At 45.3% G+C, this 22733-nt stretch overlaps 1 protein-coding gene and 1 long non-coding RNA gene across 3 annotated transcripts in view; one reads left to right on the top strand and one right to left on the bottom strand.

The window, feature by feature from the left end:
- The window catches only part of FCHSD2 (FCH and double SH3 domains 2), a 141993-nt gene that overhangs the window by 34093 nt on the left and 85167 nt on the right, over positions 1-22733 (top strand). The window lies entirely within an intron of this gene.
- The window catches only part of LOC118176944, a 9259-nt gene continuing 5249 nt past the window's right edge, over positions 18724-22733 (bottom strand). The window contains exon 3 of the long non-coding RNA XR_004755597.1: positions 18724-18734. This is a non-coding gene — a long non-coding RNA (uncharacterized LOC118176944). The remainder of the gene's footprint in view (positions 18735-22733) is intronic.

Raw genomic sequence — 22733 nt, 5'->3', positions numbered from 1 at the left:
AATGCTTCGCATCCAGATGAAAAACTGCGTTCTCAAAAGCTGCTCCTTTCGACTCCGTCTCCACGTCTTAGTGAAGCAGGCAGTGTGCCTCTCAGCCCGGGGAGTCATCTGTGTGCTGCTTCTGTGAGCATCGCTGTTCTCTGGACTGTAGGTTGTGTGTGTCTCTCTTTTCCCGAACGGCATTAGCATTTCGGCTTTTTTTTTTCTCAAATTCCCCAAGAAGCACAATTTCTTTTTTTAACGCGTTCAGCCCGAGCAGTCACCCTTCCCCGTATCTGCCGCGCTCTTTCCTGTGATTTAAGAGGGCAGGCTAGGCCCAGCTCCGAGCTTTAAAAATAAACCGAGTGGAAACTTTGAGCCTCCGGAGTCGTAGCGGTACCTGCACTGAGTCACAGGTCTCTCCTAAAATCCTCTAGGATCCAACAGGAGCCCGAATCCTTTATTATACTGCCTTCATTTTTCATGCGTGTCTTCACAGCCCTTTCACTCCTGTCCCGCACCGTCTCGCTGGGTGTTGAGGGCCTTTTCCCTCTTTCCTGGCTTTCTTACCCCAGGCACCGCCTGCTCGCCTCGCTTATCTGAGTCTGGGTTTGTCTCCCCCTGATGCCAATGCTTTGTCCGTATTTCTGTTACCTCTTGGGATGACTTGAGGGGGGAGTGGGATATTTTGGACTACCTGCAAGATGGATGGATGCCAGATGGATCATTGCAACCTCATTTTAGCAGCCTGTTGTTTCATCCCGGTCTCGTGTCCTTCCTCGATCAAAAGCTAATTCCTGCTTCCTAGGATTATCCCTGTGATGTACCTGGGGTGCGCTAAGAGGACGTGGCTGGAGTGGGGTAAAAGATGAGGGGAAATGAGCCAACATGCATTGGAACAACGTGTGGGGGCCACGTGTGTAGAGAGGAAGCTGCTGATGGGGACGAAGGAGGCTGAGGGATGAAGGAGGCTGAACTCTGCTCTGTGTTCCTACTCCTGCTTTTAGAATCGGGATAATTTGGGGTGGGAGAGATGGCTGGAGGTCATCTGGTCCAATGTCTTGCCCATGAAGGTTCAGCGAGGCTGCTCGGCCCCCCTTCTCTTTCCTTCCCAAGCCTTTGAGCCCCTGTTCAGCATTCAGCACCCCGTGGTGTGAAAAACATCCTCGTCCTCACGACTGCTTGAGAGCCCCGGCCTCTTGCCCCCACCTTTTTCACATTTCCCCGGCAAGGGCCGCACCGTCCTTCCAGCGCTTTGTTCTCCTCCTGCCCTTGTTGTCAGCTTTTGGGATGGTGTCACTTTTCCTCGGGGCTGGGAAATGCACCCGAGACTCCTGTGTGAAGATGTGTAAGCTGTCAAGGCAAATGGACTAGGCTGGTGATCTTCAGAGGTCCCTTCCAACCTCGTCCCTTCTGCGAATGTGTATTGAGAGGTAAATATTTGGAGCCCGAGCATCGCTCCTCATCATCCTTTCCTCCATATTTTAGCACACCGTAAACAAGGCAGAAGCCATTTGTCTTTTAACTCTCTTTTCTCTTGTATTTGCGTTTACGCGCTTTCTCCAGCAGCCCTGGGTTTGTTCTGAAACCATCAATTAAAAGAAAAAAAAAAAAACAGCAATCTTTTGTATTGCAACATAACGCTGCTTTTTTACCTAATGAGCCTCTTCTCCACTACAGCTGAAAGGCCCTAATTTAAGGGCAGCAGCAATCGCCAAATTAAATGAGAACGGTACTCCGGAGAGCGCAACTGAAACGAAAATGTTTTTTTTTTTTTTTTTTGAAAAGAATTGTTTTATTTAAAAATAGAATCCACGCAGAAATAGAGGTATGCGGAGCTCCACTCTTCATTTTATCCTCAGGTTTGGCTAGCTCGTTCAGCGGGTTGTTTCTTCTGATGCTCAGCTAGCTTCCACGTGCTTGTACGAAGGTGGTTTATAGGAGTTATCCCTTTCTTCTGCAGGGCTGAATGTCTGATTCCACCTTCTAGATAGTAACTAGAGGATTTGGGGGGGGCACGTCTATCTAATTTTTATCGCTCCGTGTATTTTAGGTGGTGAAATCTCAGAGCAGTTGGACTTTTGGTATCTCTCAGCTCACATTGCCTTAACTTTCCTGAGGGTACGGCCTGCATTGGTGAGCAACAACAACAAAAATAACTCAGAGCTCCTTTAACCCACTCTACAACAGCAAACATACGTTAACTTGTCTGCGTGTTGGCACGATATTTGGGTATGTGTCTGCAGGAGGCACCTTTCATCCTTTCTGTTCGAGAGCTGTCCCTGACCCAGTGATCCAGATTTTCTGTTTGACGCCGAGCGGTTTGTTAGATGGATGTAAGGTAAACTGGGCGGAATTTTTGGCTGCTACAGCTGTTTGTCTTAGACCGAGGGTTACTTTAAAGGGTACAGTAAGCGTGTTCTTAACTATTTTTAAAATCTATGCTCCCTTCTTCCCCTTCGCAGCCCTGGAAGTCATGCTTTCAGACCTGCACAAACCAGAATGTGTTGACAGCTTTAAAAAAAACAACACAGAGAGAGAATGTTTAAGTCAAATCTACCGTAAATGATTATTCAGTAGAAGACCCTGCATATACAGTGGCTGACTTGTTCAGTTTTATCCAGATAAAAGGCCTTTTATCGACCAGCCCTCCCGAGAAAGAGGAGGGAGAAAGGAAATGTAAGGTTGCTCAGGCCAATGCAGGAGGGGAGTCCAAATGGCAGCTGCAGAGGCAGAAAAGATGTGCTGCTAAGCTGACAGACGTGCTAGCAGCAAAGTCTTGTCCGTACGATCTGGGCGAGTGAGTGCCTGCTGCTCTTTGTACCTCTTGCTGCTCTTTGTACCTCTTACTGCTCCGGCAACGATAGGAATAAATGGCTAGGGGGTTTTTGGGGATGGTGCGGAAATACGTGGCGTGCTATACAGCCCCTATAGGTGTTGAGCCTCTTCTGTGGGTCACGGCTTAGGAAACACCGCTGGAAAGCATCCTGCCCGAGTGCTTCTGGTTTCTCTTCCACCGTCCGTGTAGTTTGGATCTCCGGGTGGCATCGTTGGCAGGGCCGGCACCTGCGGTAAAACAGAACCCCCCGAGGCGGTGCTGGCAGCGCTCGCTGACGTTCATAGCAGCAGTTTGCTGCCTAGGTGAAAGGTTTTAACCCAGTTGTGGAATTGGGGCAGGCAAAAGAACCTTTCAGTTGCCTTAGCTATAACAAATAATAACGATACTGGGATGGATTTCAGCATGTGCTTGAAGTGCGGTACGAAACTGAAGTCAACATGGAAGAGAAATTTGTGCTATGGCATCCATCCTAATGACATAAAACTCCTATCTGCAAATGGATCTCCTAATTACGAGGACGAAGGAGTGAAAGCCTAGTGTGGTTTTAGTTTCTTGCAATTTCAGCGAAAATGGGTTGGATTATTTTCTTAGCTCTCTTAAAATTGTTGCTACCTATCTGTGTTTTGTAGCATTCACTGGTTTGTATCCCGTTAGCTGCAGACGGCCTGCCGTACTTGGGAAACTGGAAGGTGTTTTTTTTTTTCAATATTTTCCATTTTATTCATGAAAAAATTGGTCTGTGATAAGCTTTATATTGGGAAATTTCACTGTATGTAACTACTTCTGTTACATTGAGCACAAGTGCTGAGGTATTGAGCAGTAAATTAGTGTCATCAGCATCAGTAAAACACGGTAAACGTGGGCGTCATGCACTAAATAGAAATGTAGTATGAAGACAGTGCAGGAACAAATCTTTAACCTTAATTTGAATTTATATTTATAAAACGCCAACGTTATTTTGGTGATTACGCTCATTTATTCCTCCTATCCCCTTCTCAGTTTTTCAGACGTTATTCTGTGTTTTCTGCTGGGCGGATACTCATCCTGCCCTTCATTCTACCAGCAGTACACTTAATCCACTGGTTTTTTTTTGCAGTTTAAAGGGTAGTCTGCCATATTTTCAACAAGAAGAAAAGCATATTTCATGCTGGTTGCAAACAGAAGCTGATTGAGTGGGAGGAAGTTCAGGCTTGCAGATTTATGGAAGAAAAAAAAGTCTCAGCCCTGGTTTTCTTAGCTCTGACTGTGTACAAATACGACTCAAAGCTTTTTTATTTTTACCTTCCCAACTCCTAAAGGGGTAATTTTAAAAATAAAAAAACAAAAGGGCCGGTCACATTTTTTCGAGATGTGAAATTTGCGAGCCACTGGGTTTCCTGGATTGATTTCTGGTCAGGGTGTCAAATACATCTGTGTTTGCTTTTTGATTGTCTGTCCAAATAGTTGAGTGTGAAGCTTTTCCTATCAAATTATTTTTTATTCCGTTCATAGTAGCGTCTTGAAAGACATTTTCTGTCTGGTGGTGGGTTTTTGGTAGTTTTTTCCTGATAATTTTTGTTCGGGTAACTTAAAGCATCCGTAGGAATGCCCTCCAGCAAATGGGAGTTAGATGGGTGAAGAAATTACTTCTCTGTGTTCATAGAAGTGCCATATTCTGGACAAGAAGGCTAAGACCGTATCTACCTTTTTAGAAATAGCTTTTAAATGTATAGATATTATCAGATTCCCTACAATTGCCCCTGCAGTGTTCTGCCTGAGTTCTCTGGGCCTGCCAGGCTTGCCACCATGACGGACTCCGGCAGAGGTTCCTCGGAGGCAGAAAACAAAGGTTGTTGCCCGACTGTTGGGGAAGGGAAGGTGCCGAAATGGACGTGGGGATCAAAGATCAAAAGTTCCTTTAAACGCAGCTTTCTGTTTTGTTCCATCACGTTGACCTAGCGTTAGCACGAAGAACTCTTCGTCACCCGCTTAACCCTTGCTCTCACTTACATGGGGCTGTGTGGAGACAGAAAGAGCTGAAATCCATCCAAATGTTTCTTTCTGATCATTCTGGTAGACGATAGCATGTTAGATTGGTCTCCGTACCAAAAGCAAAACCACCCAAACTCACACAGCAACCCCAGCCCCGATAAAAACCACGCAAGAAGTTTGAATCTAGGTACAGACGACTTCTGGAAAGTCTCATGAAGAAAACTTCAGGATGAGGACTGCACCGTGAGCTCTTAGAAAGAGCTTTAACAAAAACTAAGCCATTGCTAAAACTACATTGCTACATTTTTCTTTGCAACCATGTACCCATGGCTGGGAATTTGATGTTATGTGAGATCCCTCACGCAATTTACGAAGCCAAAATAGTGTTTCTTGGAGGAACCCTTCTGGTTTCTCTCAAGACACCAATGGTTCAACCAACTTTCCTTGGGAAGACGTGTTCAGGAATTACTCAACTGCCTCGCCCAGCTGCAGCAGGCAGCCATGCTTTGCAGATAATGTTGTGATGGTGTTTTTTTTACTAATGTTTATCGCTGACTCCGGTGGAGGTAGGTTTTATCATAGAAACGGAACAAAAAACGTACAGCATATTGATTAACTGGAGTAAAAATCCATCTGCTCTTCCTCTAAATAACAAAGAAGTAAAGCTTATTGACTTGAAAGCTCATTTCCTTTCTTTTGTAGCAATAATTGCATATGAATAAAATATAAGAACCATGGTTTGTTTGTTTATTTTTTACACGAGGGGGTTTTAGTGATGCAAGTTGGGCTCTCTCCTCTCCTCTTCCCTTCTGTCTCTCCGAGCTGACCGTCCTCAAGTTGTTTTTACATGGCCCCTTTTGGAAGTTATTTCTAGGAACAAAGAAGTACATTTCTGAGGCTTCATGGATTCCTGTTAGGACCGGGGTTGGACCAGATGATCTCCAGAGGTCCCTTCCCTTCCATTCTGTTGAGGTCCCTTCCAACCTCAACCATTCTATGGGTTTATTTCAAAACAACTAGACTATTAGAAACTTAATAGTCGAATAAATGAGCTTTGCCATATTGATGTCACTCTTTCAAGTAGCTCAGGAGACTTTAAGGATTGATTGAAGGTTCTGACTGGTAAGTTTTCTCACAAACATGTCTGCTTGGCTAATTTGGTGCATACCTAGCTTCAAGAAATAAGGAAATGCTTTTTTTGTGCTTTGAACTCGGCTTTCTAGAGTTAGCAAACTGTGGAATTGAGGTTGCACAAAGATCTCCAATATTTTGCATGGACTGTAAGCTTTGTTGCTTGTTAAAAAGTGGATTTAAATACATCTCTCAAAGGTTTTGAAGATGTGGGGAGTTCAGCTGTCCTTGTCATTATTTTCAAGGATTTTAGTAAAAATAAAATTACCTTTGTCCTACAAAACGTTAAATGGAATCAGACATCCATCTGCTTAACCTACTGTGCAACAATGGAATGTGTTTTAGTGTAGCTTGCAGAGTTTTAAGTTTGGCCTCTTTTTTATTATTTTGTTATTGTTTTGCTGCTTAAATGAATTGTTCTGCTACCGTGATGTTTCGAGATGAGCATTTTTGCTCTGCACCAGCAGTGCAAGACTTCATGTACCAACGAGGATATTTTTGCAGTTTTAAGAACCATAATTTGGAGGGGGAGATCTTCAAAGAACAATTTGAAGGGAAGATTGCCGGCTGCTAGCATAGCCGATGTCTTCATCAGTAGGGTGCAGAATTCATTCCTGGCATTCACACCCTTCCTTTTGACATGGTCTCTGTTCATTGCATCGCCTTACGTTCCTGCGTTACTCTCTTCGGCTGGTCGTGGAGAAGCACCGTGCGATTCTGTTCTTGCAGTAGACTCTAGAGAAAAATAAAAAGGCTTGATTGCAAGAAGAAATCGTGGTGCTTAACTAGCTGTATGTGGAGACTGCTTTGCAAAACCTAGAGCGAAGATGAACATTTTGGTTCTGGCTTTTCCTGCCTTTTCTTTCTCTTGAGCTCCTTTTGCTCTAACTGATACAGTGGAAGAAGTTTGAGTATCAACAAAGCAAAACCCTTTTTGATTGCCTATTTGAACATCTGTAGGAAGGGACAATAACAGCATCAGCTATCACGATAGCGATGTCACCTCAGTTCCTTTTGACAGGTGGAGGATGATGGGAGGATAAGCCTTGATGAAAACTGTGATATACAGAGAACCTCTAGCCATGCCAGCAATCCTGGTGGGGAGATTCAGGCTTCTTTGCTTTAGACTCCCGTGTACATTCCTATCTTACCTTTTTTTTGGCCATCCTTTAAGGACATGCATCGTAGTCCGTACGTTAGCTTTGGGCAGGTCCTGACATCCAGCGACTCTGAGATACTGCCATTTTTTCCCCATTAACTTTCTTTCTTAGGGTATGACCTTGCTGAGGGGTCCATGTGAAAAGAAGATTTGTCATTTGGGTGGAACATCAAAAATTCAGCGATGTTCTGGTGTTAGTACAGCCTGGCTCATGGGGCTTTTACTTTGAACCTGACTTCTGCTGGTTTCTTCAGATACATTCAGTGTACTGGAGAAAGCAAGAACAGCGAATTTCTATCAGTTGTCACCATGTTGGTGACAAGTCCACGTCCAAAAAGTCCAGGCTCTCTGAACTGATGCACTGGATGTATACTATAGGATAGTAGAGTAAACTATAGGATAGTTTCAGTTGGAAAAGACCTCCACAGGTCATCGAGTCCAACTGTCAGACTGCTTTGGGAATGACCCAAAGTCAAACCACACCATTAAGAGCATTATCCAAATGCCTCCTAAACCCGGGCAGACACGGGACGTCAACCACCTCTCTAGGAAGCCTGTTCCAGTGCCTAATGACCCTCACAGAAAAGAAATTTTCCCTAATGTCCAGTGTGAACCTGCCCTGGCCCAGCCTGGTTGTCCTTCAGACATTTGTTTCCATCCTTGCTCCATCTTCTCCAACTCTTCCCTCTTTCTTACAAAAGAGGAAAAAGGAAAGACCACGCCAGCACACAGAGTTTGAGCTGGAGCTCCATCTCTTTCTGCAGTGTCACAGCAATAATCTCTGTGTTCTCCATTGCTGGCTTGGTGGTGGTTGTTTTTATTTTTAATCCTATGTTTTATTTTGGGGCGGTTTTTTTTTTTGACAGTGAACGGACATTGATATTTATTATGATCCTATTTACTGTGACCCCGAGATCTTGACCCTGCATGGAAACAGTCCATCAAGCAATTCTCACAGGAGACGACTGCAGTGGGTTTTTTCATTGCATCTGTTTATTTATACTGAATTTCATCTCCACTTCGTTATCAGGTGATGCAGAGCCACTGAACCCCTTTCCAGTTCCTGATAGCAGCCCTCATCTTTAATCTCTGCGTTACCACCATCGGCAGATGTCGGCTCATTGCTCCTGTCCTTCTGCAGGCCGTTCATAGCAGGCGGTCCCTGCACAAAGTCCTGTCCTCATCCAGACCTTCTGTCCCCGTGTTTTGTACCGTGCCATCGCTTATCTATTTTACTGCGACCTTCACTTCTGCTAGGCTGCTTGCTTTGTTTCGACATCTCCGGTGAGAAACCCGTGAGAGAAGGGTTGTGGCTTCAGCTCTTGAATCTTGAAGCAATTGAACAGAACAAACCAACTCCCCCAAGAAAACCGAAACAAAACCACCCCACAAACTTCTATCTTGTTCCTGGCTTTGTAAGGTTGCATGGCTTGCTTCTCTTCATTTTTTTTCTGTACATCTTGGACATTAGGAAGAGGCTAGGCAAAGAGCTTGTAAGGTAGAAATGTTGAAAACAACCCGAAATATTGTTTCAGTTCCTGATATTTTTGGTCTTTTCAGTAAGCCACAGAGCTGAAGCGAAGCTTAACTTCAAGATTAGGGTATTAAAGGTAGCTAAATTTGAATCACAGGCTGCAGTTAAAAGTAAATTATATACTCTGCAGTTTACTAAAATTGCACGGAGCAGTGATTAGAGGTTCTGTACTAAAGTCTTTTAGACTGAGCAAGCTGTGGAAGTTACACGAACTCCAAGCCTCGCAGGGTTATACGAAACAGGAATGAAAAGAGATTTACTCTTCCATTACTACATTTCCTAATGTAGTATTCAACACAGTTTCTCCCTGATTACTCTTACAGTGTATCTGGGTTCAGGACCATGAAATGCTTGATGATTCGTGGCAGGATCAGGACGTGCTGAGGAAGCATCGACGGAATTCAGGCTCGGTGTGAGCACGGGTGCAGTCGGGCTGGTTGGCGGTGTCGGCATGGGTGCTGTGCCCCGGGGGATGCAGGAATACATCCTATTCCAACCACTTATATCTTGTGTGAGAAGGTATTAGCAATATATAGAAACAGAGTGGTAGTCTGATAATCTTATGTGAAGTCAGAAAAATGAGGGAAATCATGAAGATTTCTTAATATTATCTGCAGCGTTAAGTGTTTAAAAACAAAAGCATCTTCCAGTAAAGGTGTAGGGACAATTTAGACTAACCCAGCTGACACTGGGAAGCAAGTATTACTTTTCATTATCAGACTGGTTACTTACGTAGAGGTTTCTCACTTCTTGTTGATATAAAAATGGGAGAACATCTGAGGTGGTTCTGCCATGCGTCACGTAGTATTGCCTGTTCTGCTTTATTTGGGGCTGATTGAAGTCAGCTCTTCCGAGGGTATCACCCGTACCAGTTCTCTTAGTTTACTCGTAAAGGCTTCTGATGTTGAAATTCACTTTGTCTTACCAGTTTAGGGAAAAGTCATCAGTTGTCTTCAATAACTTGCGGCTGCTGTACTGAAGGATGTCAGGAGCGAGTTTTCTGCGGGCGGTTACGCGGCCTGGGTTATCAGTGCGGAGGTCATCAGGAAGGTTAGTAATCAGTTCCCTGTGGTTAAGATTTGATTGCAGGTGTTTAAAACCATGGCCAGAGGCTACTGAGAGGTTCAGAGAGGTTTTCCTACCATTTGAGCAACGTAAAACCATCCTCAAAATAAAAAAAAATAGTGCTTTACGCAGCATCCCTTGGTTTCTCAGTAATGTTTCTACGCTTCATTGGTGTGCATCTCCGTCCTAGGTTTGTCTAATCAGCCTTCTTTGAGTGCAGAAGATGTAGTTTTAATCAAAGATACCTTTTTTCTTCTTCCCGACATCAGGCATCAGTGCTGGAGTCAACGGGTTTGGGATTATTGAGGTATTTTGTGAGGAAAGCATCTCTGCCGAAGACAGCTCGTTGGTTTGCCAAATGGGAAACTGAAAGGAATTGAACTCATGTAGTATTAATGTACATGATATTTCATCAACTTGGGGCATTTTCTGTCTCAACATTTTATGTATTTTACCTCTCTGGGTCTTTTTAAGCAAACTACGCTGCCAGCTGTCTCTACAATCAAAATTATTCTGTCCCCGCCTTCGTAAACACAACAGAAAACTGGTTTCTTAGTAAATTTCTTTCACCACACAAATGGTCAGTTGGGCCTGTAACCAAGTTACAAAAGGATCAAAAGTGGAGTAGTAGCTTTTAATTAAATATCATTTGGCCAGGTAGGTGCCCAGAAATTTCCCCGTTTGGGGAGCGGGCAATGAAAACCCGATCGCGGAACCGCCGCTGCTTCTTGTCGGGCTGTCTGGAAGACGTACGAGCTTGCATCTTGAGGATGCAGGTGTTTAATCTACAGATGCAGCAGCACCGGTACTCATCCCGTGGAGAGGCTACCAGGGGGAGATGGCCTCATGCATGGCCCCTTCCTCATCTCGCGCCCCGTTGCGACCAAATTTCACAGCAGGCCACGTTAGCACAAGAAGGGGATCCAAAAAGAAAAGGGAAAAAAATCACGGCTGGCTTTAGGAAATCGTTTGAAGGTGAGAAGTAATTTAGTCCCATTAATTGCCCCTCATTTGCATAAATACCACGATACCAGAACTTTGTTTTAATCACGCCGGCTTCCACGTGGCCTCATCAAGTGCCTCGTGTCCTGTTGCTGAGGCTGCTTTATGTCTGTACACATGCGTTCAGGTGGCCGCGCTCTGCTCGTGGTTTTCGTGGTGTGTGATGTGTCTGAAAGCTTCCCCGCAGCCGACGCAGTTTGCAGCCCCCCTGGGTGTGCGTGGCCATGAGCTGAGTGCCTCCGAGCGTGAGCGCCTGCTGCCAGCGAGCCCTCCTTGGCTCCACGCCTCGTGATTTCAGCCCAGCTTAGGTAGGTCTGCCCTGCCTCTAACCATCCCTGCCTGTGCTTCTAATTCCCAAATCTGCTCTTCCTCCTGTTTCTCAAACAGATCAGATTTTAATTTGGAAAGCAGTGAGGTATCATCTTCCAGTGATCGTTTTTTTCATATTTCACATATGTTTCGATTCATTTTTTTCCCCCTTTATCGTTGCCAGAAATGTCTTTCTCAAGTCATCTTAAGTACTAACATCTTACTGCTAATTTAGCAACTGAAAGGAAAGACAGTTTTTGTTCGAGTCATCCCACGGGAATATAGACAGATTCCTCTACTTTCTTTGTTCCGAGCACGAGTGTTTTTCTGTCCTTTACCGCATTACAGTTAAGCTCCTTGTTTGCGAGGCTCTGAAGTGTCATGCCCTTGCCTGTTAACTTGCCTCTGTTTTTTTTTCTTCGCTTTCCTCAATTTATTGACTGTTTTTTTTTAGCCTTCAGTGGCCACCGTTCTGCGCCCCCAGCACACAGCCCGACTTCGACACCTTCCTGTTTGCAATTAATTATGCTTCCCCCAGTTATTGCTGGTTTATTTGTGGTGGAAGTGCTTCTAGGTAGGAAATCTGTTTTCTTCTGTGTTTGTAAAGCACTCTGCAACAAAATCTAAATGTTTTCTAATGACGCACCCCTGCAGAAGTTAATTAAGTTCCGTCAGGGCCGAGTTTGACATATTGTGTTGAGAAACACAGCGTTTATTTAAAGACCAAGGAGTCAAAATGAAAATGTGATAAAGAAAGGCTTGAGTGGAGAGATGAGACCAGACTGCAAATTTGAAGCTCGCTGGAGGCTAAATAGAAGTGGTTCTTCTAAAATCTATTATCTGGCAATGCTGATTTCAATATGAATGCACTTCGCTTTGGTTCTGATTCTATTTCAGATCTTTCAAAACCAGATTTTGTTGGCTTTTCTTATGAGAAATTTGTGCTTGATGCATTTGCTTAAAACAAGACTTCAGAAAGCCCATCTGCATTCTCCGGTCTCGATATACAGTGCTCTCTTCTTTTCGCCTTCGGGCATTCATGTGAAGAGCGTTTTCCTTTGCAGAAACTTGGGATTTTAGGCACACATTGGCCAGTGTGTAAAATACAGTACCGAATGAGGTTAGTTTTATTTCTCTAAGTGATCTATTTAATTTCCCTGCTTTATCTCAGCTTTAAAGCTTTATTCAGATCTTTGTGTCTGGGATTAATTTGACTTGGCACACTGCAATGTCTCTGTCTCCCAGGAGCAGCTGATTATTTACAATGAATTTCTTTCTCCTCTTCTCCCTACGGCTTGTAGCGAAGAATTTTCTCTACCCGACTCCAGATAATACCCGAGGAGCAAAAATATTTTAAGAACGAATGAGCTGAGTTACCTGTAACGGGTGGAAACTCAAACATGACTCATCTTGCAATGGCTCCAAAGCTGTTATTTACCAGGACTTTGGTCTGCAGCAGAAACCTTTGAGTAATGACTGGTGCCACTATCGGTATAGTTGGACAGAAAATAGTGGGCTGGAGGCCTGCAGAGAAACAACGAGTTGACAAGCGCATTTTAATCATATACCAAATTAATCGTAAGGTTTTTTGTGTGCCTAAAAATGGGCTAAAGGTGCTTTCTCTCAGGTGTGTGCATAACGATGCGAGTCAGAAAAGTGGCTATTTCGATCTCGTTTGAAACAAGAAATTGTTAAAATCCCTATTAGTGCTACCTTTCCTATTTTTAAGTGTACTCTTTTCTACTATTTTTGGGAGAAAGCGGCGGCGTTGAGAGCCTGATCTGCTGGGATGCCCCAAGCGTGGTCCGGTTATTCTAAATGCTTGTCCCTTTGTCTACGTATTTTTGTATTCCTAGAAAAAAGACGAGTAATAATGCATAAAATCTACTAAATGAAGGATAGACCAGGACTCTTGTTACGTCCAGTCATGTACTTAGAGCTGGTATGCAAAAATCTCTCTAATATGTAGAAATAAGCCCCAGAACAACACCAATATGGCCTCAAGGTGTGATTGAATGAAAATATGAAATGTGATATATGTCTTAGCCGTACTTGTGCTCACCTTTTTATGACTCTCTGAAGTTCCTGATTATTTACAGTCCCCAAATAATTCCTATCCTCTAAAGACTCAGTCAGTTGCATGGGAAGGCGAGGAATAATTGATAACTGCGGGCAGAGCTCGCGGTAAATCAGGGCATGTTCCTGAGGCTGTCGAAGGCTTCCTCTCTCCCAGAATTACCTCCTGAGCTAAAGTCGGTGCTGGCATCGGCAAAGCGAGGAGCAACCCAAAAAAGTGTCAAGAACGAAGATCTACGATAAGCACAGATGGGAAGAGCCAGATACAGGAAAGGAAACAAAGAGGTTCGGGGGGAGGAATTTTGTCTCTGGTGAAAGAAGAAATGAATGGTGAAGAGCTGTGGAACAGCATAAAAAATGAGATTATAGGAACGGCTGCTCAAGTTTTGTGTTAGCAGGCCAAGACAAAGCAATAGAGGTGGGTGAAGAATGAGGAGCTGCTGAGCTGGAAAGTGTTAGAAGTTGGAGGGGGGAAGAAAAGAAGAAAAAAAGAAAAGTGAAGATCAGAGTTTGCTGGTGTTGAAAATGGAAATACCCTTCGCGGGTAGGGAAGAATGGTGAGAGAAGCCTGAGCCTGAGTATGACAAGGTGAGAGGAGTGGGGCACTGGAACCGAAGATGTTGGTGCTGAAAGAACAGTAATAATTGAGAACGAGTACAAACAAAAAGGAGGAGTTGAAAGATGCTTGGAAGATCTACAAAGCACACAGAAGCCAATAGGTAGGCCGATCCTGGGGGAGCTTCCTAAAAAAGAGGGAGGCAAATAGGAGAGTTGATGGAAGTGCAAAGTGCTTGAAAGCTTGGGAAAAAGGAAGAGTAAAAAATCCTGAGGAGCGTCGAAGTCACCGCGGAGTGATTTCAGGCAGGCAGGAGGGACGCGACTGAGGCAGCGCACATATGATGAACATGTGAGTAAATCTTCACTCAGCACTTCTATTTGTAAATCCTGCTGAATGAGGAAAAGTAGCAGTAATATCAGTTATGTTTGGAGGATTTTATCAATTTAAAGCAACGGCAGGAGCTGCCAGGAAACTCCGGTGAGCTGAAGATCGGCATGAATGAAGACTTCTCAGCTGTCGTAATCCCCACGGGGAAGAGCTCGGGATCAGAGATGGAAACAAACCCCCAGCAAGTGGGGAAGCAGGGCACGTGTGCTTTGGGAAACTGCCTGATGGGCTAGCAGTTGTGGAGGTTAAACCAAAAGAAGCATAAAAACCCTGACGTTCTGTTAAGCTGTCTTTTAAAATTAAAAGATCCCGGGCTAGGAGGTAGCTTTTATTTTTATTATTACAAATTACGGTGCTGGAACGGGAAAAAGCCTGTGTTGCTTCATGTGAAGTGGAATTGCTCTTCAAGTCTCCAGATACAAACCATCCCTGAAGATCGAGGGTGATGTGTTACAAGTCCCAGGCCACGAAGGCAGCTCTGGCTCCGTATATATCTGCTGCCCCACAGGACCAGAGGGGCAGTCGTGTCGTGCCCGGGGCTGTGAGCGGTGCCTGCAGCCCACGCATGCTGGGAGAGGAGGGGAGCAGGCAAGTGGTGCAAGCCAAGGGGTTTGAGGCTTTTGCTTGAAGTGTAAGAAGCGTTTTCCTGCTTTTTAAAAGGAAATTCTGTATACCCTTAAACTAGTCCGTACCGTACCGTGGTGTAAGGTGCTGTGTTTCAGTAAAAACAGGTTCGAATTAAAGATCACTGCGGGGCTGATGCAAAGACCTTGAGTACGCGCTTCGATTTCGTATTTTTTATCTACTCCTTGATAACAAGGTGGAAAAAATCCTTGCAGAGCATCAAATCCTGAGCACACTGGGGCTCCCGGATAGCTCGAAGGCCGGCTGCTTGTCCCTTGCGAGCTCCCCCGAGGCAGCTTTGCCTTGCCCGAGCCATTCACGTTGGCGTGATGTATTACAAGCGAAGCAGAGGTACCATCTTTAAACCGCTTTGTCCCGCGGCAGAATACAAGGGAAAACGTCGAATGAAGAATACATTTCCTGGGCTCTGAACTCTGCGTCTGACCCCTGCGGGCCGCGCTCCGCTATGGAAATCGCGGCACCATCAGGATCCCTCCCGGCGTTTAGCGGGGAGCACGCGGAGGGGCGGGGTGGGGAGGGCGCGCGGCGCTATCTCCCATCCACGTTCCCTCCCTTCTTTCTCTCCGTTTGTTTTCCACATGAGTGGGAAACAATTGCTTCTTCCACACGGAGCCCCTTCTCCCATTCCTGGGAAAATAGCAGGGAATGGGGAGCATTTGCATAATCGTCTTTAGTGCTATTGTGGGCGGGCTTTGGATGCCGGCACTGGGTTGCAGACTGGCCACCTGTCCAGAACAAATGAACTTAGCCTTTGTGCGGCGTTATCTGCTTTGCCCACAGCGTTATCTTTGTGTAATGAATAACTCGATTAAAATATTATAAAACCCATCGTTGGGGCAATGTTTGCCTTGGGTTTAAATCCCCCCTCTCGGGCTTGGAGCGGTGGGGGGGGGGGGGGGGAGAGAATTTCCTCTTTCTGCCGGAGCACGACTATATTTTCAGGCTGCCTCTGCCACCGTTTTATGACTGCCTTTGTGGAATTATCCTCATGAATATTAATTAGGGGTGTGGGAATTAAAAAAACAAAACAAAAAACAAAACACACCACCCCAAACCTCAAAACGATTTGCATTCGTCCTTGTATAAATGATAAATTAAGTGTTGTCCGATGTTTCCTAATGGTTCGTTTCACCTGTGTCAAACAATTCATGAAACAATTGAGTTCTTCGCTGGGGGAAGAAGAGGTGGGCAGGAGAGGGTGCTGCGGCCACTTCCCCTGCCACTGCTGCATCCCAAGACCTGGGCTGCTGCTCCCTCCGCGCTCTTCTGCGGGGAAAAATCTCATTCCTGGATCTCTCGACGGCCGGGCCGTAGGAAGGACAAACTCTTTGGGTGCCACGATTTATCGCACGTCAACCTTTGCACTGAGAGCGTCTCGGCGCACGCAGATTGAGTTTCGATTGCCGCTTTATGGCAAAGCAAAACAAACCCTTACGTGTGCTCATTTATTTTTTTATTTTTTTTTATTTTTTTGCCATGAAAGGCACGGGAGCCAGCCCTGATTGTTGTCCTTCTGTACTGCCTGTCACTTTCCCTTAAAAGGTGGGGTTTTTGGTCCATTTCCAGAACAACTAGCCAAAGTTTGGCTCAGTAATCATGAGTAAGGTAGGAATCAAGAGGGATATTGTTTATTCCCTTGCCTTCCCCTAGCAGTTAAAGGCAAGAGATGCTTTCAGCCCGTAGGACGTGATTATTTTAACTCTTCCTGAGCCCCTAGGGTGCCGTTGGGATTGCTCTTCGGTGTCGGAGGACGAGAGCAGGGGATGCTCTGTCCATCATCAGCTGCAGTTCCTATCACGATCCTGAGAAAGCCGTGCTCTTCGCTGCCCCGTGCTGCTGCCCTCCTGTCCCCGACACGTTCACCGCCGTTTTGGTGGGCACGGAGCTGCCACTGCTCTTGTTCTTCCCCTATTTATCCATCCTTTGGCCACCTGGCCAATCTGTTAGCCGCTGGTCGGTAGTGCTAGCCTGAGCAAAGCCAAGGCTAGCTCAGATCTAGTCTGCCAGATTACCCGCTGCCGGGCCCGGGAGAGAACACTAAAATCATTCAGCTGCACTTTGCTCTAATGAAAAATAATTGCGTTAAAGACGCTAGGCAGGAAACAATGAATATTTAACGGCTGCAAACTCAGACAAGGAGTTGCAAGCCAAGACTTCCTACTTCAGCAGTTAACATCTCCGCACATCTTTTGATATTCTGTGGGTGATTTATTAATGTATAATTCAAAATTATGAAGGCTGTTACTTGCCACTACCCTTTTTTTTAAATAAAAAAAATGTTTTGTTGGAGCTGCAAACTGTGCTTGCACACTCCGAGTCGTTAAATGTGTTCTCTCTCTGCCCGTGCTGTTTAAAAACTAATAAATCAGTGAACTGCAAAGCCTTCATGCTGATGAACTGGGTACGGGTTTTTTTTAACCCGCAGCGCGTTCTTTCTGCTTTGCATGTATTTTTCATAATGACTGGTGGTTGATTTCTCTTTCGCTCCTCTTGTCCTTTGACTGGAAGTCCCCAAATCGTCGGCTTAAGCATCTGATGTGCAGACGTGGGTCAGAGCGGCGTTTAGTGGAGCAGTTCTCCAAATACGACTCAATTTTGGGGTAAAATCTGACGGTCCTGTGTAATCCAGCTCCTTTCTCCATCACTTATCGATGAGGTTTCCTAGGTTTTCCAGTTGCCAGCTTGCTGATGTAGCTGCTCGGTTTAGGATGTGCTGCGGGCATGGGAACCCTGCTCTTTGTTTTATTGCCGCGAGCCTGACCTCTGGTACCTCATTTTAACATTAGAGCGGACTCTGGTGAATAATGGCCTGTGTTGAAAGTGCATCCAGCTGGAATTGCGTCTTGGGACGTGGGGGTGGGGAGGAATGGAGGCCTTGGATGCCATCATGAAGCAATTAGACAAGCTACTTAATAATTTATAGCTCGCTGTCTTAAGAGTTGTAAGCATTTTGACTGAAGAGGGTTTTGTTTAACCTTTCAGTGCTTTCCACGAAGCCTACGTTTAGGTTCGAGATGATTTTCCTTTGAGGAGTGGTGGGGAATACAGAAGCAGATGACTTTGTCAGCTGGTAATTAACGCTTTGTGCTGCTCTGTGCGTAGACCAGGTCGCTCGCATCTCTCGGAGCATCTCTCAAAACCTGCACAAAGCAGAACATGAACGTAACGGTGTTTTTTTTGCAAACCTTGTCGGATGCATTTGTTAAATTCCTTCCAGCTGAATTTGCTCGTAGCTCTGGGAGGTTGTTTGTCTGCCTGTTTGGTAACCTTAAAGTAAATATTACACTAAAAACTGGAGAAAAAATACTGCAGAAGGGAGGAAAGCAATGAAATATTGTATAGTCGGTGTTTATATGAGCGATTGTTCGTAGAGATTATGTGAGCCCCGTACTGTGAAATCATTTCTAGTAGTGCTTTAGCCCAAAGCACTGAGATCCCCTGGTTCAGCTGCTCTAGGGACAGAACCAAGCACCCACGTTTTGGGAGCAGGAGGATGAAGGCTGAGCTGCCAGAAGGTGCACAAAGGCAACACGAACCCAAGGTACGGTCCGGAGCCCCTCGTACAACGTGCTGTCCGCCAACACCGCCGCCCCTTCCATGGGTAAAGGAGGTGTTCTGTGGGCTTGGTCCGGTGCTGGAAGCGTTCATAAACTTATGAGCAATTTCTGGCAATTGTTTTCCAAGCATTCATCTAGAGAAGAAATACTCTGGAATATTGCCCACATTCCTGGGTGGGACTTCTGCACTTGCAGCCGATGAGCAGCTGTTCTGCCTGGTGTAACACCGAAACTGTGCCGGCGCTAGGAGAGTAAAGCTGTTGATGGACAATAGTTGCTTCTAGACGGCAAATAGTTGCTTCTTGGGCTGATTCGGGTTGTTGCAGGGATATTATTCAAGATGTAGAGCTGTGGTTTCAGTCATGCAGGTTTGAATTCAATTCTGAACAGCCGCCATTTCCAGATTGATGCAATAAATTCACTTCACTTTCTCCTTTCTGTTCCCTTTTTGCCATCAAACTCGTCTTTCATTTTCCAAGGACTTTCCCCTTTGGGGGAGTTGGTATTTTTGCAGAGTGCATCTTGCAGTATCAATGTTAAATTCGGTTGCTTTTTTTTTTCCTAAAAATTTTAACCTACGGATAACACTTTCAACCTTCACAGTTGAGTTCTAGCAGAGCTTCTCCTCATCCCCCTTCCCCAAACTGTTTAATAGTACTCTCTGGAAAACACCGTTTCTGGTTTAAGGGCTGAAGTATTTCCATTTCCCTTGTGTTGTTTTTTTTCCTGACGGTAAAATTGCTGCCCTCGAGCAGTTACTTTTTAATGCCCGCTAGATCAGCAGCGATACTTGTGCTCAGAATGGGTCTGCTCTAGTGGTTGTTGCAGGTAACGCCACGCGCGTAGTTGCTGCTGTGTGCCTGTTGCACGGTAATCCTAATTTTATGGCTCTCTTATGATGATTACACCCTGAAAGTCTCCTGAATGCCTTTTTAGCAATGAAGACGGCACCTGAAGTCATACGGTTCTGGCGGCCGCATCTTCTCAAGCACCCTTTCCCCATCCTTGCAGCTCTTCGGCATCGTCTGCGTTACCGACGGGAACAATTGGTGCTTTTTTAGGCGTCCTTGCATGGGGCTGCTCCTAAAGTACCTCCTCCTGGAAGCTGCCTGCTTTTTATTAAACCCCTTTATCTTTTAAAAAATAGTAGCTGCTAATCTTTGGAAAGGAAAAGCTGCCACGAAGAGCAAAAAAAAAAAAAGTGATATTAGGAAGTCAGCAAGATTTGACTTTGAGTAACTGAGGGCTGAACACACTGAGACGTGAATTACTGCGAGTTCCCGTAACCGCTGTGTGATCTCAGATTAATGTGCTGATGGGCACTGATGAGATCAATGCTGCTTTCATTCTCTCCTGTGCACTAAGGTAGACATCAGATAAATCCCGGGATATAATTCTTGTCTTAAGCTTGCTGTCTTGTCGCTGTCTTTGTTTTTTCCGCCCCTGACGTTGCAGAGTTCTGACCTGTTCAGGGGGTCTTGGTGCTCCCAGGCACCACAGGAACCCACGTAGAAAAATCAGAGGCAATATCTATTGATCTCCTTTAAACTGATGCTTTGAAGATATCATTGGGACCTTCCATGTACCGCTGCAGTGGAACCTTGCAATAAACTGGATTCTCAAAGAGCCCAAGGTGCTCTCTGCTGCTGGTGTGAGTGTCCGTGAAATAATCTCTTGTCAAGTACCTTATTTCAGTCCTCTGCTCAGACAATTTTAGGTTAAAAAAGAGCGCATTTTCTTACCATTATAGGCTTGTAAATGTTCTGTTTGTGGTAAGTTCAGACCTCGCTGGTTTGTTTTATTCATACATGAGTAAACTCGTTCTTGTCTTTTGGCCATTAGTAAATATACAGATAAAAAAGATTAACTTTGATTATTTAGAATCAACTTTGAGCCCAAGCAAGGCTGATGCAGACAGTCTCGGAATGATTTTACCGACTGATTTCAGTCCTGCCTGTTTCCTTTCTCTCTGACCTGCCTTGGAAGCAGACTTGGGAATTAGCCAAAAAATCAAAGATTTTTCAAAAGCGGTAAAGTCGCGCGTTGCAGGTGCTTGGTGACGTACAACTAGCCACAGGACCCATTCGGAAAGCAGAAAAAAATGCCAAAAAGAATGCCAGGTAAAAGGAGAATTTCCACGTGAGATGGGATGGGGTCGTGCTGTAGCTGCCTGAGCGTCGACTTTCCCTTCTCTTCGAGCCAGTTTTTCTGTGCAGAGATGAGCGAGATGTTTTTTTTTTCTCAATTGTTCCTGCCTAATTCTTTTGTAAATGAGCAGGAAGGAGGGGGTTTTATGTGAATGAAGTCAAGCTGAGTTGAACTTGTTCTCGCTTGGCAGCTCTTACAAGATTTGGCTTGCGTTATAACTTCGGAGAAAAAAATAATTTCTAGTAGATGGATATTTCCCTTAATGAGAGCTTCAGCACCTGTATCCTGGGCCGTGGGGGCTTTTTGTCCTTTTTTTTTCTTTTTTTTTAATGCTTTTTTTTATGGTAGATTCAATGGTCGCTTCCAGCTCAGGATATTCTGTGGTTTTTTTTTTGCTACAGACGTGTGCCCATGAACAAAACCAAAAATGCTCCCAGTCCGTTTGTGGGGATTGAACAAGACATTGCAAACTGCAATACAACCTGAGCATTCAGACCTTTTACAGATGAGCATATGTAAGTGTCCGCAGTGCAGACAAAGGAAATAATTGCCTACATCTTGCCTACAGGTGGCCAGGCAGGGGCACACAGCCCCACTGCCTGTGCTGCTGCCATGGCAGGGGCAGCCACCATCCTTTCCTGTCACCACCACCGAGAGAGGAGCAGCAAGCTGGGTTTCCAAGGCTGCTTTTCATATTCAGCCCAAGAGCGTAAAATCGAGTTTTTGTACGAAGCGTTGGCAAACCTTGGCTCTACTCTGGCATCTCGGGGTATGAACAGTGAGAGTTGCAGGCAAGCAGTCAGTTTCTCATCGCTTGAAGTTGAATGCTGCGTTGGCATCGTGCATTTCTTGAACTGCAGTGCCAGGCACATGCTGTAGCGACCTAGTGGTGGCATCTCAGACATGAACTGGAGCAGCAGACCACGGGTTAAAGGTTCTCGGTAATGTCATTTGTCGTCTTATCTCAGCTGGAAAGCTTGAAGAAACTTGCTGGTGCTAAAAAATAGAAATTGCAAAAATTTGAGCTGACCTAGGTAATCCACAGAGCGTTGCTCTGACTGATAACATAACTAAGTTTGGAGTTAAGGGAAGGAATCAATACTTGCATTTTATTCTTTTTTTTCATTCTTAAAGGCCCGTGAATCCAATTTATCTGCTCATGCCAGCCTGTAGATCAGCTGTCACAGCAGACCAGGGACTAGAAACGTTTATTTGTCCTTGGCCACATTTCTCCTGAAATTATATTCCTGGAGCTTCTTAGTTTTTCATGTATGCCCCTGCAGGACACAGACAGGCTGGCTGATATCTCCAGTGGGATCTCCCAGTCTCAGGGCCAGGCTGGATGGAGCCTGGGGCAGCCTGGGCTGGGGGCAGGGGTCCCTGCCTATGGCAAGCGTTAAAAATAGATGGACTTTAAGGTCCCTTCCAGCCCAAACCGTTCTGCGATTCTGTGAGCCCCTTACACGAATGCAGATTCTTCAGAATTCCACTTGGATGGAATTCCCCTTCCCCGGAACGTATCTGTTCTTCCGTTTGTCCCCCACAGCACATCATCTCCACAGAAATGACTGCCAAACAGTTCACTGGCCCCTCAAAGGGGTCAATTGTCAAACTCTACAGACAGGCAAAAGTCAGGAAAGTGGTGTCAGGGCCTGCTGACCTCAAATGTCTAAAATCATGCTGGGTACGCCTGGACTCATACCTGCCTCCTCCTCGGGCCAGCCAAGAAATACAGCTGTTCTGCTCTGGAAGCCATAACCTTTGTTTTCCTCGGTTGGATCACGATGCCCAAACTTCCTTGCACATGTAAGCATGCACACTTCTCTTTCTGATTACCACAGAACAATGTGGGTGTTTGTTCAGCTGGAAGAGTCGTCCAGCCAAGGCAAATCCTCTTCGTTTGTTGTTAAAAATTTGTGGGCGATCATCTCTCTCATGAGCTTACCGTTCATAACAATACTTCTAGTACATTCTTACCGAAACCAAAATATCACTCTGCATGTTACATTTCCTGGCTGGAGCAGCCTCTTCAGGCAAGTTAATTCCTTCACTGATCTGTGCACAACCAGGGTTGACGTGCAGTGGCAAATCTTACCTCTGCTGTGGCTGTGGTGTTAGCCAGAAGAAAGTAGGTTGGGAGAGGGTGCGTGGGAGGGAGGAGGCCACAGACCAAAACTTGGAAGTGAGTGTCGTTCAACTGCTGAATCCCAGAACCATTGAACACCCCCAGGGATGGGGACTCCACCACCTCCATGGGCAACCCGTCCCCAGGCCTGACCGCTCTTGCTGAGCAGAAATGTCTCCTCATTTCCAACCCAAACCTCTCCTGGCACAACTTGAGGCCATTCCCTCTGCTCCTATCACTGGTTACC

The sequence above is a fragment of the Oxyura jamaicensis genome, chromosome 1, assembly GCF_011077185.1.
Source record: "Oxyura jamaicensis isolate SHBP4307 breed ruddy duck chromosome 1, BPBGC_Ojam_1.0, whole genome shotgun sequence".
NCBI lineage: Eukaryota > Metazoa > Chordata > Aves > Anseriformes > Anatidae > Oxyura > Oxyura jamaicensis.
The sequence above is the reverse complement of the archived record's forward strand: the minus strand, read 5'-3'. Positions and strand labels throughout refer to the sequence as shown.